This window comes from Anguilla rostrata, chromosome 4, assembly GCF_018555375.3.
Source record: "Anguilla rostrata isolate EN2019 chromosome 4, ASM1855537v3, whole genome shotgun sequence".
NCBI lineage: Eukaryota > Metazoa > Chordata > Actinopteri > Anguilliformes > Anguillidae > Anguilla > Anguilla rostrata.
Window position 1 is genome coordinate 61480040 of NC_057936.1, and position 18736 is coordinate 61498775.

General features: G+C 44.7%; 1 protein-coding gene across 2 annotated transcripts in view; it reads right to left on the minus strand.

Moving 5' to 3' along the window:
• Positions 1 to 18736, minus strand: part of LOC135253906 (cadherin-18-like) — a 203012-nt gene that overhangs the window by 114210 nt on the left and 70066 nt on the right. Inside the window, exon 1 of one of the 2 annotated variants that reach the window (XM_064333748.1) lies at positions 11862 to 12335. The exons of the other annotated variant lie outside the window; for it this stretch is intronic. The gene's annotated coding sequence lies outside the window, so the exon portion shown is untranslated. Of the gene's footprint in view, positions 1 to 11861; positions 12336 to 18736 lie in introns of those variants that run through there. 2 annotated transcript variants of the gene reach the window in all.

The following is an 18736-nucleotide window of genomic DNA, read 5'->3' on the forward strand; positions in this document are numbered from 1 at the left end:
AAGGAAGCTTCACTCGTATCAACAATAAAATAAAATAAGAAGACGGGGAAAGCCACAGGGCTTGTGCTGCTTGTGTTCTGAGGCAGTCATCAGTGAGAACCACAGAAGCATGACGCGATGGGGAAAACAATCTGTGAGGATTTAGGGCCCTTGTTGAGCGTCCGACGCTGCTCTGGTTCGGTAAAGGCTGTTACTGGCTGAAGAAGTTGTCAGGGCACGGAATTAAGGCCTGGGCCTTCCAGGAACTAGGACCGGTGCCCTTGCAGATTCTGGGGACTTCCAGGAACTAGGATGGGTACCCTTGCAGATTCTGGGGATTTCCAGGAACTAGGATGGGTGCCCTTGCAGGTTCGAGGGCCTTCCAGGAACCAGAATGAGTGGCCTGCAGGTGCAGTGGCCCTCCCGAAACCGGGCCACGAGGCCTGCGAGCGCTCCAGCTGTCCAGCATCGGGGCGGGGCAGGGCTGCAGGCGCTGTGCGTACGGACCGCTCGATATTCGCCCTGGCCTACCAGGAATAGGGCCAAGTGGCTCTACACTCTCTCATAATAATAATAATAATAATAATAATAATAATGTCACACCAAAAGAGCCTCCATCTGTCTCACCGCCATGTCCAAAATCTTGCACAAAGGACTGAGCAGCGGCAGTCTAACATAATAATAAAAAAAATAGCGAGAACTTGCTGTTCACCTTCTATCCTTTGGCCTACGCAGAGCCAAGATGACTAAACTGATATGTGATTAGCTTCGAGCCCCACCCGTTCCTTCAAGATTGATTTCTTTGGAAGTAAATCCTGGCAATAAGAGATGATCGTGCGACACTTAAGCCGAGCGCTAATAGCCTTTGCATTTAAATCACCTGAATGCCAATATGACATCAAACAAGCCCAGTTAAACAAACAGCTTGTATAACTGTCGGTGTCTAACAGGTCACTCAATTCCATCAGGGCAATGTCGTTTAGGGTCGCAACATAATCGATACCATTGATTAGCTACTCCAGATGACGTTGAAAATCAGAATGAGAGACCAAAACTGAGAATTATAATACACATACAGACGGGTGACAAATTAAAGGAAAAACTTGAATGAGTGAAGAGACATGACAAATGCGGATGCTTCCATACAGATGTACTGTATGATTCAACTAAGCAGATAGCATCCTATCATGCTCTCTGGCATGCTTAAAAATGCTGAGCAGGCCCAGCTGACTTCGACTTGGAAAGAGGCTTTATTACTGGGGCACGGATGGCAGGAGCTTCAATCACAAAACTGCCCAACTGGCTAGCGTTTCAATAGGAAGAGTGACTGAATCTACATCTGCGTTTAGGGCTATAGGAAAGACATCAATAATGATGTTCCATCTCTCCAGTGGAGTTCTGGAGACTTGTAGAATCTATGCCAAGGCGCATTGAAGCTGTTCTGGTGGCTCGTGGTCACCCAGCACCTTACTAGGACACAATGTTGGTTTTCCCTTAAATTAGTTGCTTTGTCCCATATATATATATATATAGTATATATATATATATATATATATATATATATGTGGGAAGTGGCTGATGCGTTTAACGTCCATACCATGGGAAAGGTGGCATAAAGTGGCATAACGATGCTATTCTCAGCCCTCTCATGGCTGAATGAGTCATCCGGAGGAAATTGTGGCGGGGTAACGCTTGACTCATAATGATTCCAAAATGGTCAATAATCCCCCCGGCAGGAGCCTCAGTTATTGAGTAACCTTTTCAGCTCAATTTCCGTTTTCACGTCGCCCGGGGGAATGTGATGCATCGCACCATCCCATAATCATTTAAAGGTTTATTCATCAGCCACTTCAGACACGGCATGGACAGAGAATGGGCTATTATTATTATTGTTGTTGTTGTTGTTGTTGTTGTTGTTGTTGCTGCTGTTGTAAATACATATTGTGTTATGTATTTTTGTAAATGATTTAACTATAACGGTCCAAGACATTTTAGGGATGAATCTTGTGAGTGTGTATGTGTCTGTGTGTGCGGGTATTCGTGTGCATGCATACATGTGCACGTGTGTTACACACCATCCCAAAAAGCCAGTAAGTAGCATTGTTGCTCCACCCAACTGACGGAATTGTTTTATTTTTGTGATATCAGACTGTCTTCTGCTTTGGGTCTGAGACAAAATACCAATTCAAATAATAATAAGTTCTTTAAATACTAATGTGTTGGTCGAGTTCGCATTCTAACAGACTTCTCAGCTACATCCATTTTTTTTCATTTTTTTGGAAAGAAGCTGCAAAAATAAATCTCTCTCTCTGTCTCTCTCCCTCCCTCCTTCCCTCCCAGAGACGACAGGACGACTGTTGTTCCGTTTCCGCTAACTCTTCGGCGCGCGACCAGAATCACTAGGCCGTGCCGATGCTGCAGTGACATCTCATTTATTTCCAAACGAGGCTGGCCGACAGCCCCACTGTGTCCAGTGTGAAACAGCTCCGTTACAGAGCATTTTCACTTCTGCTCTCTAATTCAGGCCCGCTTATAGTGATACATCGATAAATAAATAGACTAAGTAGGACTGGACCAGATACGTAACACTGAATATCTACATGGAAAAGGTTTGGATAATTTCCAGTGAACTTTTACATTTTGTAGATTTTCTCTCTGGTTTATATACCCTGATCTCACGCCACCATTATAGCGATCTGCACCAAAACCCCAGAAAAAGCACTACAGAAAATCATCATAGGAGACTGAAAGATGAGAGCACAATTTTAAGAGCTGTTCTTCTCTGTCATGATACTGTCTGCTTCAAAAAATTAAATAAATAAATAAGTAAAGACATGCTCTGCATTTTTAACATAAGATTATGAATGTGGTCATCTGTGAAGTGTAATCCCGAGACTGGTTCATAGCCAGCTTGAGCATGCTCAGAAAAGGCACTGCAACAAATTGTTTGCAGCTAATTAAAATGCTAGCCTTTATGAATGGACGAAGCAGCTGTGTTCTCCCCATGCGCCCGTCCATTAAGGAAGCTATGTTTGGACATGAGGCGGGAGGGGAGGGGAGGGGAGAGTAGGGGGGGTGGGGGGGGGGGGGGGTGACAGATGAGCGCTGTGTGTCACAGCTCGGCTCGCTCGGGCTAGCGGTCAGGTGAAGACCTCCCCGGCTACCGCCGTGTTCTGAAAGGACATCTGGGAACCGCGTTAAATGGACCCCGCCAAACGAACAGAACCCACCGGCCTGCGGTTCACTTCAGCGTTCGGGCTCGCCCACCCACCCACCCACCCACCCGTCAGGCGGATGCCTTTCCACTGTCCACCACGTTTGATGGAGCTGTGTAGTCTAGCTGTGCTCAGAGGTAATGCCTGTTGATGTGATAATTTGATTGAGTTGAATAGTCTGACTGTACTCAGAGGTAACGCCTGTTGATATGATGTTTGATGGAGTAGTACAGCCCATCTTTGGTCAGAGATAATGCCTGATGCCATGATGTTTTATGAAGTTGTGATGGAGTTGTATAGTCTGGTTGTACCTAGTGGTAACGCCTAGTGTCGTCAAGATAAAAGAACAGACTTCACTTCACACATTTTGGGTCTTTAAGCATGTTTCTGCCAGGTACTCTGCTGCTATTTCCATACATTATAAAGCAATGATATGTCCTATTGACATGGCTCTATGATGTGGTTACTCCATACAACCTATTCTCGTAATGTAAGATGATATACTTGAGCTGACACTTTTGGTTTTGAAGATATACTCAAGAGAATACATTTTTTTTTGTAAGCGAAAATGATTTTTTCCTCCTATAATAGGGCCAACTAATCCATATTGCATCCGGGCCTAAGCTGACATTTCCTGATAAGGGGCAGGTCTCGAGAACAAAATGAGGGGTTATCTATTGGGTAAAGCTATTTAATCTGTAAAAAAAAAAAAAAAAAAAACGAGAGTAGTGTAAAAACACCTTAGGGTTCAGAGGGCATTGTTTCGCCGAAACATTGATAAATAGCAGGTAAATAGGCGGATATTGGCACATACACTGTGTGCACCTTTCTTTTTTTAACAATCGGAACCCCGTCAGCCGGTAGCTCCTGCAGTCACTGGGTGTGCGTCCTCTCTCTTTGCATTTTAATTGAGTGAAGTGAAACGGAATTGACCAGACTCTGTTACCCACCTCTCCACAAGTGTCCACGTGTTCTGCCATGCGTGTGCACTTACCCACGCACGCGCACCAACGCATGAGCAGGCATGCATACAAGCGCTCATACGCACGCACTCCCTGACCGCCGCAGACAAACCAGTCAGATCTGCAACCCTGACAGCTGAGTTATGACTGAGATTGCCTCTGACAGAGTTCTTATAACTGTAACTGTAAGTGCATTTGGACCTGACTGGGCCCATACAAACTCTGCTAGGGTTAATTTGATTCTGGAATTAAAAAATAAAACAAAATAAATAAATAATACATTTAAAAAATCTATTGGGTGAATATTCATGAGTTATCAAGAGCTAGGTTAGCTAGTCACCTGAGATTTATATGGCTCATCAAAGATGAATCCGGCTACAAAGGTTTTTGCCCAATTTCGTGACACCAAACTGACACTGCAAGATCACAGGCAGTGCACACACACCCCTGATCACAGCTTAGCTGGACCCATTGGTCCTTTTTTTCTGCTAAAGCCCTGCTTTATTTATTTATTGTTTTTCCTCCATCTCTCCAGCAATGTACCAGGCAGCTTTCATCTGTGGAAAAAGGCTATTGTGCTGCCATTTCAGGGGGGCTAAGATCTCTCACAGGAGAACCACGGTTGGGGGGGGGGGGGGGCATCTCATTCAGCTGAAGGACCTGCACTACAGGAAGCAGTTACGATGCAAAACGCTGTGACACTGGAGGTTTTTTCACAAACGCAAGAACACAACAGGGCCGTTTGCACAGGACCCGGGGCTCATTATGATTTCAGAATCCAAAGCCCAGTTCGTGGAGATTAGCTGTTCTCTCCGGTACCAGAGTAACACCGTGGGACCCTGGCTGGTCGGGACAGAGGCTTGCACACTAAAGCACTGCGGTGGAAGCCTGTCCTCCTCATTGTGTGTTCTTTGTCATCAGTTCCCACATTTATTCAATTATTTATTATTTATTTTTTATTTTATTTCATTCGCTTAATTTCCCCCTTAGGGCAATAGAGCTAATCCAAGCAAGTGTTCTGAGGCAGATGTGTTCGGCCCGACAGGTGCTCTGGCCCCGACAGCTGCTTCTGGATTTTTCTTCCCTGTGATTTTCGTCCAGCCGGCGGCCAAATGAAGTCCGCCCACCTGGCATCCGAAGGCCTGCGTCGGCGGCTGACCGAAAGGGAAGCGCAGGAAGCAGCAGACGCGCCAGCGCCTTCAGGAAGGGGAGTCTGACCGACGCCCATCCCTGAGGCAGGGACTCAATTAACTCCTGTCCTTAACTCCACTCGCAAACAAATGCAGGTGTTATTTCTATTTTTTTCTATTTCCGCTCTTCGCAAACGCCTCAGTTATATTACATCTTTTTTTTTCCCCCCGTGGAAAATAACAACAACTACAACAGCAATAATAATAACAAATGGCAATTGCATTTGCTTGTGAATTAAAGTTTAGGCTGTCCTAAGAACACAGAGTTCAAATCTGTATCTCCTCTGAAAAACAGCAAGACAAAGTTTCTTTATAATGCAGATCTTGTGGTGTGTGTGTGTGTGTGTATGTACATGCGCATGCATATGTGTGTGTGTGTGTATACATTTGCATTTGAGTGTGTGTGTGTGTGTGCATCTACATGTGCATGTGTGTGTGTGTGTGTGCCTGTGTTAGTGTGTAAAAGTGCATGTGTATATGTGTGTGTTTGTGTGTGTGTGTACAGGCGTGTGTTTACGTGAGCTTCTAGTGGGCTAATCTGAGAGCTGAGAAAGAGCCAGAGCAGGGATTACAGTTCCTCCAGCAGCAGTGGGGAATAATCCTGCCCGGGAGGTCAGCCTCTCTCCGGTTCCCATTCTAAAACAGTCTACAGCTTCAGGAATGGCTGGCGTGGCCGCGGGGCTGGCCCCAGGGTTCTACTGGCCCTGCACAATGGTGTCGTTGTGAGCCCAAAATTCTCCAACATATTAAAAAAAATTATAATAATTCATTTTAAAAAAAAACACTTGGATTGTGTGGCCCCCAGAGGGCTGTGGCCCTACATGGCTGCACAGCGCTTCTGCCAGGGGCCGGCTCCTGGGTGGTTTTTCGGAGGAGTTAATCCCCCCACTTGGCTACGGTAACGTTATTAGCAGTCGCTGAGCGCACTGTGCCAGGTTAGGACGCAGACCGTCGCGCTCCGCACAAATTCTACACTGAAAATCGCGGTACAAAGGCACAGGATTATTCCACAGTGAAGCGCCACCATTGTTATGTTGTTGTTGTGGGTTAAATTTATTCCTCAGAGCAAAAAATAAACCTTTTCTTACTTATACTTCCTGTATTTCTGTATTATCCAATCCTCAGAGCCAGACAGTACTGAATCTCAAATAGGAACATCATCAATAATTAATTAATTAATTAATTTCCTTACAAATTATTATGAACCTGAGCAAATTAATAAATAAATAAAATAAAATATCTTCTTAGTTCCTACTCTAACAGAATGTATACGAGCCGATCAGAGTTGTGTGTATGTACTGTAATTTAACGTGACTCTAAAAGTATTGCTAGTCTTCATAATCTTCTCTAAGATGTAATTGCTTTCATGGCTTGGGGAGGCCCACAGAGTTTCTGTCCATGTGAACTAAATGACACAGACACGCCTCTCTGCTCTCCTGTCCTTCGCTGATTGCCTTCAGTCTCTGGGAAATAGGCGGCGCGTTTTGAGGCGATCTGGGGCTCCCAATGTGAAAATGTGGCATAAAAAGTGGCACAGAGGAGTTTTAGAGGTAGGGCGAATCTCTGCGGAGCTGGTGAGAGGGAGAGAGAGAGAGCGAGAGAGATGGAAATCCCTGAGCTCGACAGAAGGCTGAAAATAGCGCCGTTCTCCACAGAACGTTCGACGGGCTGTCGGTTTCGCGGGAAAGGGAAAGCCGCGTTCTAAACCGCGACCTCGTCTGGCTCCCTTTCGTCTTTCCACCGAAACGGCGCCACCGGGGAGAGGGTCCCGGTGGACGATGAGCCCGGCCGACAGCCCTAGGGGAGCGGCGCGGTTTTAAAAGTTGGAGCGCGATCCTCCCCTCCCCCTGAGACAAACCTCCCCGCCTTCTCTGCGCTTCCTGCGCATTCCCCGCATCACTTCCTGTGTGGTTCTTCGTGGATTTCAGTGAGTGGGTATCAGGATGGAAGGAAACGGCGATGTCTCTCAGCGCGTGCTCTTCACAGCTTTGCCTTTTCTCTTTTATTTTCGTTAATATGTATTTATTTCTTTTTTATTTGTTTATCGTGGGAGTTCATCAGTTGGACGCCTGATGTGAACTCGCTCACTAACCTGCCTCCGCACTCTGCTCTTCCGAAAACTCACACAGGGGATTATGTCTGAAACAGCCCCCAAAAATAACTGGCCTTTTGTTGCTGCTGCTGTTGCATTTTTTCAGGAGTAACATTATTAGCTCTCATTAGTGAAATTCCAGAAGAAAACAAACGTACGTGCACAAATGAACACACACACGCCCGCACTCACACATGCACACGCACACACACACACACACACACACACACACTTAGAAGACTTTCCTTTTAAGGGCATTTCCATCCATATAGCTTGATTCACATAGCCATTTTCTTATACATAGTCGCCTCATTTTAGACATGCAGAACTAACTGGACACGTCATCATATTTAGTACATGGTTGCAAATCCTTTGCATTCAACGACCGGTTAAGTCTGTAACCCACAGACATCACCAGACACTGCTCAGCCAGGTCTGTACTGCAGCCATCTTCAGTTCCTGTTGTTTCTGGGGTGTTCTGCCTTCAGTCTTGTCATTGGCATATATAATTTGTTTCATTTTTTCACTTTTGATGGAGATACAGAGAGCTCCATAATGGCTGGGACAAAGGCATATATTTTCTTGATTTGACTCTGTACCACTCAATCGTAGATTTGCAATCAAACATGCGGCCAAAGTGCACATTCTCAGCTTTTATTGAGGATATTTTTTATGTACTTCGCTTTCACCATGTATAAATTGCAGCACTTTTCATACACAGTCCCCGCCCTCCCATTTCAAATGACTTCACAGGTGTTTCTGATTATTCAGTTGTGATAAGTACAGGAACCATGTTACTTAAATACACAAATTCATTTTAGTGACTCATTCGCATTATCAAATAAATAAATAAATAAAAATGTCATGACGATTTCAAATTCTATTTTACAGTATCAAAAGCAACTCCCATGACAGCACGATGGCGACGATTAATCAATCCTCGACAAATCTTATAATTTCGTCCACCGAAGGAAAGGCGCTTGGCAGCCACTTATCTCATCACACAACCTGAGCTTCAAGTCCCCATAACCAAAAGTCAATTTCCCACCACAGTACAAAAAAAACAGCACGTGACTTCCCTGATATTTGTGCAGACTAAAGTGTATCGGTCCGGCTCCAACCACCGGTTGCTCTTGGGATGGAGTTAATTCTGAAGTAACCCCTTTCCTTTAACACGTTGAATAAATAAGTCCGCGACCGCGTTCTGGTAAACGATTTCCGACGCTTCCGCTCAACGAAGCCATTTTAAAGGCCGAGTAAAATCAGGAGAAGGATTCAGGGAGAGTCCCAACACCAAGAATGTGTTTATGAGGATTGCAAGCAACAGCAATCAGCCACGGGCAAAGACAGCACTCATACTTTAGCCTTTGCAGAGTTCAGGAGTTTGATTCACGACTGATTATTTGTTTTCATTTAATTTATTTAAGAGAGACAACCACCTCTCTGAAACACCGAGGCCAAATTAACCCAGCCGGGGAAATAGGGTCACAATTGGCGGCGCGTTCGGCCTCTGAGTCTGCGTTAAATACATAAACAAAACTACGAATGCACAAATAAAAAAATTAAAAAAATGAAGGAAGGGTGGACATCTGAGGAGCAGTTTCGCTGAACGCTTATAAACTGTTTTCTTCTTTAATATTTACAAAATAATTAAACTATAAACTTTTGCACACGACGGCACACATACAAATCTTACATAAATACAGCACGTTATATATACATGCATACAATCAATCATATATAATTATCAATGTGCATAGTAATTATAATTATTATAACACAGCTTAAATGCACATGTATTAACTATAGAAAATGGGTTCAAAAATGGCTGCTTTTATCTATTTAGACAGATTCAAAAGTGGCGGTAGACCAGACATCCCACTGGGCACTCGCAGACTGAAAAGCACATTAACATTTCAATAGTCAGTAACAGAAGCAGAAGGTACCAGATAATGGCTGAGGCTAAGCAAAGTCGGTTACACCAGTGGGTGTGTACATCTGTCAGACGTCCGTATCTCTTTGCACAAGCAAACAAACAGAAAAAGATTCCATGCCTGTCCTGGATAAGCATCCCTTTTCAGCTTTCTCGCTGTTTGGCATGAGCACTTTTGATGCTGTGTCGCTAAATACTTAATTTGTTTAGTTCAACTGGGATAAAAGCCATGTCTGCTTAAAAATATGCATAAAAAACAACAAACAACAAACAGACACACACACACACACACACACACACACACACACACACACACACACACACAGATTCTGATGTAAGAATCTCGACCCTTTTGTGTGTAGCCGAACACAATCCCAGCAGTATGACTTGATAAACCCTGCTTTCGATATAAAACATGGCCGCTTTGAAAGCAAGCAGCGGAATTATTGAGCGACGCATCGACAGGCGTCGGGGAAACCTGTTGACAAAGGAACGATCGCCGAGCCAAGATCCTCCACTGACAACACTGTCACTAAGAATGGGATTCTCATTCACGGTGAAAAAAACAAACAAACAAACAAACAAAAAAAATACAGAGAAAATAAAGTGAAATCGGCAAGTGCTACGGGATGTAAGGTTGTCTGTCTGCCAGAACCACTCTCCCAGAAACCCCTGTTGCCTCTCATTGCTTTTTCATACAGAGTTTTTATGTTCTGCCTCCTCTTTTTTTTCCTGGGTTAAGACCTCCTGACTGGCCAACATCTTCATTCCAGACAATGCCCCAGACAATGGGCCTTGCATCCTAACTAGTGTCCCAGACTAGGCCTCCCGTAGAACTGAATGAGCCCCAGCAAACCTAGCCCATCAGCTCTGCGCTGCCAGAAGGGCTACAGGTTGTCACAGCTGCTGACAAGTTTTAATAATTAGCATTTTCCTGCCAAGTGACCTTAGCTAGCTGCCAATGTTCTGCCCTGGAAAACAACAAGGTTCTCATAACAGAGAGGCTGAGCTCCTTTTAGTGCCATGCTGAACCGTAGGATGAAAGATCGGCGGGGGGGGGGGGGGTTGTTCTGTAACCCCCCTCCCCCACCACCTTCCCCCACACACACACACACACACCTCCCCTGCAGTAGCTAGCACTCTTGACAAAAACACACAACGTACTGTAGGCCACATCCTGTCCTCCTGAGCAGCCATTAGTCAGTAGGATCCAGCAGCTGGTTGGCGGGACCTATCAAGCGGCTTTATCTAGCGGCTTCATCTCCAGCTCATAATGGCCTCTCCTGGCAACCCTTGTCTATTGCACAGTCAGCAACTGCCCCCTACAGCCCCCCCCCCCCCCAACCCCCCACCTCCCCCTGCCTTTATTTGGCTTCTTGTGGAACAAAACCGTACTGATAAGATCTGCCTCCCCCCCGCCCAACCACCCCCAACCCCCCAAACCCCCCCACCCCCACCACTCGACAGAAATTTCCCCCAGGGACCAGAGGTGCGATCACACCCTCAGCTGCCGCCAACTCTCAGCCAGGCTGTTCTATAAAGCGCACGGAGCTGGTGCAAGGCATTGATATTATCTCGGCATTTCAGAGAAATGTACATAGCAGCTGTGCTTTATTTTTCTGTACAGTGGGTCAAATAAATTTATCTCTCCGGCATGTGTCTATTATTATTATTACAATGCCATAAAAATAGTATTTGTCCCCTACCTGATTTCCTATATTACTGCTTATTTGTCACACTGAATGGTTTCAGATATATGTATATATGTATATATATATATATATATATATGTATATATATATATATATATATATATATATACATATATATATAACTTAATTTACTTCATTTCATTTGCTTAATGAAGAAAGTTATCAAATACCCGTATCACCCAGGTGAAAAAGTAATCTCCCCCTTAAACCGGTTGCATTAGTTTAATGTAGCAATAACTGCAACCAAACGGTTCCTATAATTTGAAATCAGTCTTTTACACCACTGTGGAGCAATTTCAGTTCACTCTTTGTAGAACTGCATTAATTCAGACAAATTGGTAGGTCTTCTAGCATGAACTGCTCATTTCAGTCACTGCCACAGCATCTCCGTTGGGTTCAAGTAAGGACTTGACAAGGCAGCTCAAAAACTTTAATTTAGCTTCTATTCAGCCATTCAGATTTGGACTTGCTTTTGTGATTTGGATCATTATCTTACTGCATAACTCCATTACACTTTAGCTTCAGCTCATGGACTGATGACCGGGCATTCTCCTTAATAATTTCGTGGTACAGCGCAGAATTCTTTGTTCTTTCAATAACGGTAAGTCATTCAGATCATGAGCTAGCAAAGCATCCTCACACCATCGCACTGCCACCACCATGTTTGACTGTTCGTATGAAGTGCTGTCTATAAAATGCGATATTTGCTTTACACCAGAAATAACAGGACTCATGCCGTGTGATCCAAAAAAAAAAAAAAAAATCCAATTTGACTCACCTGTCCATATGACCCCAAAAGGCTTGTAGAACATCCAGGTGTTTTTTTTGCTAATGTGAGACGAGCATTGGTGTCTTTCTTGGTCATCACTAGTTTTCACCTTGCTGCTCTCCCACGAATCCCATTTCCCCCCCCCCCAGTCTCTTACCTATTGTGGAGTCATGAACACTCAACTTAGCTGCGGCTAGAGAGGTCTATAGTTCTTTGGATGTTCCCCCTTTCCATTTTTGAAAACATCTCTCTTAAAGTGACCTTGCTTACTGTCGGGCTCTTTCTTTTAACACAATGACCAAAAAAAAAAAAAAAAATCCTTATTTGTGTTCTTATTTGTCCTTATTTACCCTCCAGCATAACTGTGATATTACATATCTGACAGATCGCATTCATTTCCATGCATACATACATTTCCATACATGCATTAACTTCAGAACCCATCTGTCCATTTTCACTTTTAATACATTAATATTATATCGTCAGAAGTGTCCTTGAGTCGGACAACCAACCGCACCAGGCTCCAGTAACTTTACCAGGCAGAATGTAACACGGACCTGAATACTGAGGACAGGGTTTGGTGGGGTGTGTCTAAACAGGATGAGGACAGGGTTTGGTGGGGTGTGCCCAAACACGATGAGGCTCAGCCCTCTGCTCCTCAGTGAACCCTGCCACACCGCCCCACCACCCCCCCAACCCCCCGGTGCCCCAGAGTCGGGCCAGACAGCCGGTGGCATAAGCGCATAAGCGGTTAATCTGGAATTAGCACCTTGAACATATGGTGTCGGCGATGTGCTCGGCAAGCCAACCGACGCCGTGGAAATAAGACGCGCCCGCATATGCGCTTTGTCAGGGCAAGCTGTTTTTTTTTTGTTTTCGTTTTTGTTTTAACCTCAGCTCACTTATTTTTTATGTAATCGTTTATCTACTCGGTGTGATCATTCATCTGTTGACTTCACGGACTCGGTCCGAAGACTTCATCGCTCCTGCCCCCTTGGCCCCCCAGTCAGGCCGCGCACGCGCACGAGCAAGTTAGCAACGCTAACCCCCCGTGACCGCGTGCCCGGAGACGAAAGGGCGACTGCGCCGCGCCGCCGTAACCGCGGCGATTAGCCCGATGTGGCGAGCGCCACGCGCCACGCGGCTCTAATTGCGAGACGAGACCTTTCCGTGCGCGCCGGCTCGTTTAAGGAGACAAACAAGAGCAATTACCCCGCCGGGCCATCCATCAGCGGGTTCTCGTTAGCGGGAAGAGACAGAGGCGGAAGAGGGATTGCGGGCGGCTCAGGACTGATGGCGGGACAAGAGGCGCTCCCCCCCCCCCATTTAGGAAATTCCGGTCGTTATTCGTCAGCGGCGCTCAACGCTTGCAACATCCGCTATCGATTCTGGACGCCGCGTCGAGCGAACGTTCTCCTTTGAAGCATATGATGTTGTTTATATATTTGTTTCTGATATGAATTCATTTCACAAGCCAGGCTTGCACAGACATGAGTCAGAGGAAGACGATCTCATGTGAGACTCAATGGATGAGCTTACAGGAGCCCCATTCACTAAGGGGCTTTGCTGGTGCATTGTGGGATGCCATCACCCCCGCCCCACTGAAACTGACACTAGGTCAACATTAGCACTACACGTGTGTCACCCTGTGGTAAAAAGACAAAGTACTGGCATGGTTCAAATTTGATACCAGATCACTGGGCACAAACTCCCTCCACCGTGTCCTCCCCCCTGCCCCCACCGTCAAAAAGTGCCTTGACAGAACATAGACCATAAACCTAAACCTAGATTAGTTGACTTTACTAGAAAAAAAAAAAAAAATAGAGGAAGCCAATTGCCCCAAATTAATACATTTTTGACATATCATGAAACATAACTGGTTAAGTAGTAGTTTAAAGTCTGAATTGAATAGAGTAGATATGTTAAGCTCAATGGACTCAGCATTATTAGCTGAGTAATCTCAATCATGAATTCATATACGCAATTTGTTTTTGTGCATTTGAGATTGAGATCACGTCACCTTGCCACCTCAACCCCTAACCCACCTGCCACCCCAAATTAATTTAGCTGAGCTTAATCTCTATTTCTGTGCTTATTGCACTAGACTGCATTCCCTGGGAACCATTTTAAAAATGGAACGAGCGACTTCTTCCGGCTCTAAGACGCCACCAGTGGTTTCTGAATGTCACCTTTTCTTTGTGCTTGCTTCTGAGATGTGCCTCACAGATCCTGTCCCTCAATCAGCAGACAGGAAGCCCACTGGATGTGAGTAACGATGTGGGGGCTGCTCTGTAAAGAGTTTTCTAAAGCCGTTCTCACGTCTCCACGTCCAGGCCTCTGTGGAAACCAGGGCTAGAATTGATGGATATGACTGCGGGATGTCACCGTTTGTGTGCGTGAGTGTGTGTGTGTGTGTGTTAGTGCGTGTGTGCCCGTTTGCGTGTGTCTGTGTGTGTGTCTGTGCGTGTGTCTGTGCATGTATGTGACTGTGCGTAAGCGTGTGTGAATTTCAGTTGCCCATTGCTCTCCATGTTCTATAGGAAAGAGATTAAAGAGATTGCTGAAACCCTCTATCTTTTTCTCCGATTACTATAAAATAAATCCGTAATTTGTATTTATGTTGGACTCTGCATCTGCGTCTTCCTGGGTCTTAGCTCTTCGCATGAGACTAAGAGAATGAATTTCAACGTTCATTTAATTAGTTTATACTAATGGATAGAAGATGTGTTTCTCCGTGTTTGCAAAATGTGGGTCTTGCATTTTTTATGTTTCACGCTGTGTGCAACTGCTTTGCAGTACTCTAGGATGGCACGTTTTAATAATGGTGAGACGGAGGTGGTGTATGCATTTGCAAATAAACACAGAGGGAAAGAAATACAGGCAACATTGTGGTGCAAGAAGTTCTGGGTTCTAATCCTGGCCTGGGCCTTGCTGTGTAGAGTTTGCATGTTCTCCCCGTGGGTTTCCTCTGGGTACTCCGGTTTCCTCCCACAGTCCAAAAACATGCAGGCAGAGTAAACGCAGACTCTAACTTGCCCTGTCCAGGGTTTATTCCTGCCTCTTGCCCAATGCATGCTGGGATAGGCTCCAGCCCTCGCATAACCCTGACCGAGAATAAGCACTTCAGATAATGGATGGACGGAGAACTAGATGCATATTCAATTAAAGAGTACCATGGTGTTGAACGTGACACTTCCCAGTTGTCTTCAGGCAACAACAAAACAAATGTGCATAATTTTTTTATTCTTCAGTCATTTCAATGTACTTTAAAACGTATTTTTCTAAGCCTAAATTTCCCACTATAAAAATTCACCCGAACCGTCTGGGCGTGGTAATGAGAACTGTCAGTTAGCTATGATTGACAGACCGTTCCCCGTTACCATAGCTACCCCCATGATACGCGCTCTCTTTGGGAGACTGAATTTTCACAAGCTAGCTAGCTTAGTAGTATATCAAGTATCGATAGATAGCTAAGGTAAGGACGTTGACTTGTATCCAGTTACAATTTTTGCTATCTAGCTAGCCAATTTAAGATAAAAGCACAACTATAACGTCCTCATAAAAGCGAACTAGCAAGCTAACGTTATCGATAACATTGCCTTATGAAAGCAAACCTCCTAGCTAGCTAACGTTAGCTAGCTAGCTAAATGAATATAACCAGAAATAATCTAAAGGAACTCTAAGTTAAGTGAACCTAACGTTAGTCAAATATTTGCATTGTCTGAACAGCAGGACAGTGTATCCTGTCAGATTTCTTTACGGGGCGTGGAAATAGGAGTGGTTACTGTATTCGTGACGTAGAAAAATGACAACTTTCTCAACCGGTTGAAAATGGGACGATGAATTTAAAACGCATATTTCTCCAAAAATACAGAACGGACATATTTAATACTTTGCTCATTGTGTTTCTTCAATGCCTCTTGTGCAAATAGCACATAAAATAGAGAAAGTGTGAAAATCACCATGGTACTCCTTTAAAGTGTTATATTTGCATGCCATATTCAAATGTACGCCAAAAAAATGTGTTTCTGCATGGTAATGCACGCATGCCGTCAGGAGAGACAGCCAGGCACGTCTCTCTGCCGAGATAAATCCAGGTGATCGTCTTTCTTTTTCCTTCTCATTCAAGGTTCAACAGCTTTCATCGCCGCACCTTGCTCTAGGAAAGATGCGTCCCCGCCGTTTCCGCAGAAAGAGCATCGTGGGTGACGAGGCGGCGGCTCGCGTTCGACCTCACGCCGAGAAGGACATCGGAACGAGGGAAGAAAGAAAGGAAGCGAATACAAATCACACCGGGCGAGTTCGGCGCCCGGTACAGTACCAATCTCGCCCGCCGAAGCCCCGGCGTCCTCGTCCTCGCTCGCGGAGAATGAATAACCGCTCAGGTCGTCCCCGCGCTAAATCAAACGCAGGCTCGACGCGTCCGCCGATATATTATAACCCACGGACAGCCGTGCGCATGGCTGCGCGCACGAAAGGTCAGAGTTTTTCATATTTATTTATTTATTATAAATAAATAGAATGTAAATATGGATATAATATATTAATGTTATTTATAGTTATATTTAATATATTAATCGATTAGATATGAACATGTTTTTTTTCATCGGTCCTGAATGGGCGTGGCAGTCACAATCCCAATTAGAACGCAAACAGGACGCGCGATCCCCGCGTCTCAGGCTGGTGTGTGTGCGTGTGTACCTCCCGAATACCAGCGAGGGGGGCTAGTCCACGTTCACCGTCGTCCCGCGGACCCAACGGTACAGTTACTGCGCCGCGTTTCACATGGAGGCCCGATGGATGTCACGGCGAAGGGGGGGGGGGGGGGGGGGGAGGGGGAGGAGGAGTGGGAGATGATAAATGAACTAAAAAGACTTTGATAAGAGTGCGGAAATGGGTTTCTCGAGGTTAAGATAAGGGTTACAGTCTCAGGAATTAGTTTTGAGCTGAGCACTGGATTTGGAAACCGAGCGGGGCCTTCTTTCCCCCCCCCCAGTCTTGTCAGGGTGTTAAAAGCGTCCATTTGAATGAACAAGAGAAACAGAGGGGAAAATATTTATAAAAAAAGAAATAAAAATATAAAAAAAACGATACTGACAAGGTACACTAAACTGTTTTGCAACCCAAACTGGGTCAGTCTTAGATTTTAATTGGTTATAATAACTGCTTTACAACTCCATGTACTGTAAATTAACACACTTAACCCAGAGCGATGCAGTTAGGATAAGTGATTTCTGTACTTATCCATGTTATCAGCTTGTTGTCCTTTAAGATGAACTAAAAAAGCAACAAATGCACGGTTATTAAGAGACTTAACGAGGAAATGAGTTAGTAATAAAAAATTCTGGTGGCCCAAATCACGGGTTCTTCACTGCCCTTCTCTCCAATGAGAAGGATAAGCCGCCTTTCTTCAGCACCTATCCCGGAATATAACTGTGAACTGAAAATAAGCCAGAGCCAAGCCTTGCGCTGTGAACTTGTTATTGAGACTGCACGGAGCGGAGAGGCAGAGGAACTGATATCTCAGCCTACCACCACTGAACGAAGCTCATTAATACCCCATGTCACATCCGTCACCACCGGAGAATCCGACTCAAACTGACGAGAGGACACATTCCGAACCGTCATCATGTTGTCAATGGTGTCACTTAATTAAAGGTTACATGAAGTAAACCTGTGTTCTTATTATTATTTATTTTTTTCAAATTGTTTCTATGTTATACTTCTGGAACCTTTCTCATTTGGGTACTGTAATAGCAGTTGCTACATATTTATATATATATTTTTTTTTTCAGTGAGTACATTTATTAATTTACACTGTACGTCTAAAATGTCACCGGGTTCATTAGAGAGGAAAGGTGGAAAGGTTAACAGGAGTAGCATCGCTAATGTGAATCATAACATACAGGAGGCTGGCAATAAATAAATAAATAAATACAGTGAGCTCCATAATGTTCAATGTTCAAAGACCAAACTTTTCATTAAGAAGAAAGTGAACACTGGTGAGCTCTCAATCACAAAGAGCCCGGTAAGCCAAACATATATTATGGAGCCCTGCATGTATGTATGCATAAAAAGTACTGTGATTTCTACAGGGTGAAACTAAAGTGTATAAAAATACCCTTTAATAAAAGCTGAGAACCAGCACTTTAATAACATGTGAATTGTTTTATTACAAATCAAAAACTGTGGAGAACAGAGTCTATATATATATATATATATATACTCCAGCTTTACAGGCCTTTAAAGGGACACCCATCAGAACCAGTGACTGCTGGGAGATAAACACCCCCCTCTAAAGACTGAATGCACCGTGTGTCTCTACAGCCAGAGAACCTCAAAGCAGTGGGCTTTCAAATCACAGGCTGTCTGTCTGTGGCATGCTGTGCTGTTGAACAAATGTTACACTGCTTCTCCTCTTTACTGCTCTCTGGTTCACAAGAGCTGAGTGTACCTTAACAAGAACATTGTATCCTCGAAGGTATTTATGTGCTTACTGCATTTACTGACTTGCGCACTTCCTCCCTTGCTTACTAGCTTAGAGTATTGGACGAGCGTTTTGTGAAGCGGGAATACCGTTCTCTTCGGATCACGTGGGATTGCGCCACCCTTGGGAATGATGACAGGACATGGACACAGATAGAAAGGTGGGAGGCTGGGGTGACACAACATAGTGAATTAGGTCAAATTTATTTAACTCGCTTTTGATTGGGACTCTCTCTGCTTATTTGGCAGTGCTACTCAATGTACTCAGCCATATTCGGCTACATGATGTTCCCATCCCACCCTTTTCCTTACAACACCCCCCCCCCTCCCCACCCCATCCCATCCCACCCCCCACTTGCTTGCCCATTCCCAGTTCTTAAGGCATCTTGCATAATTAT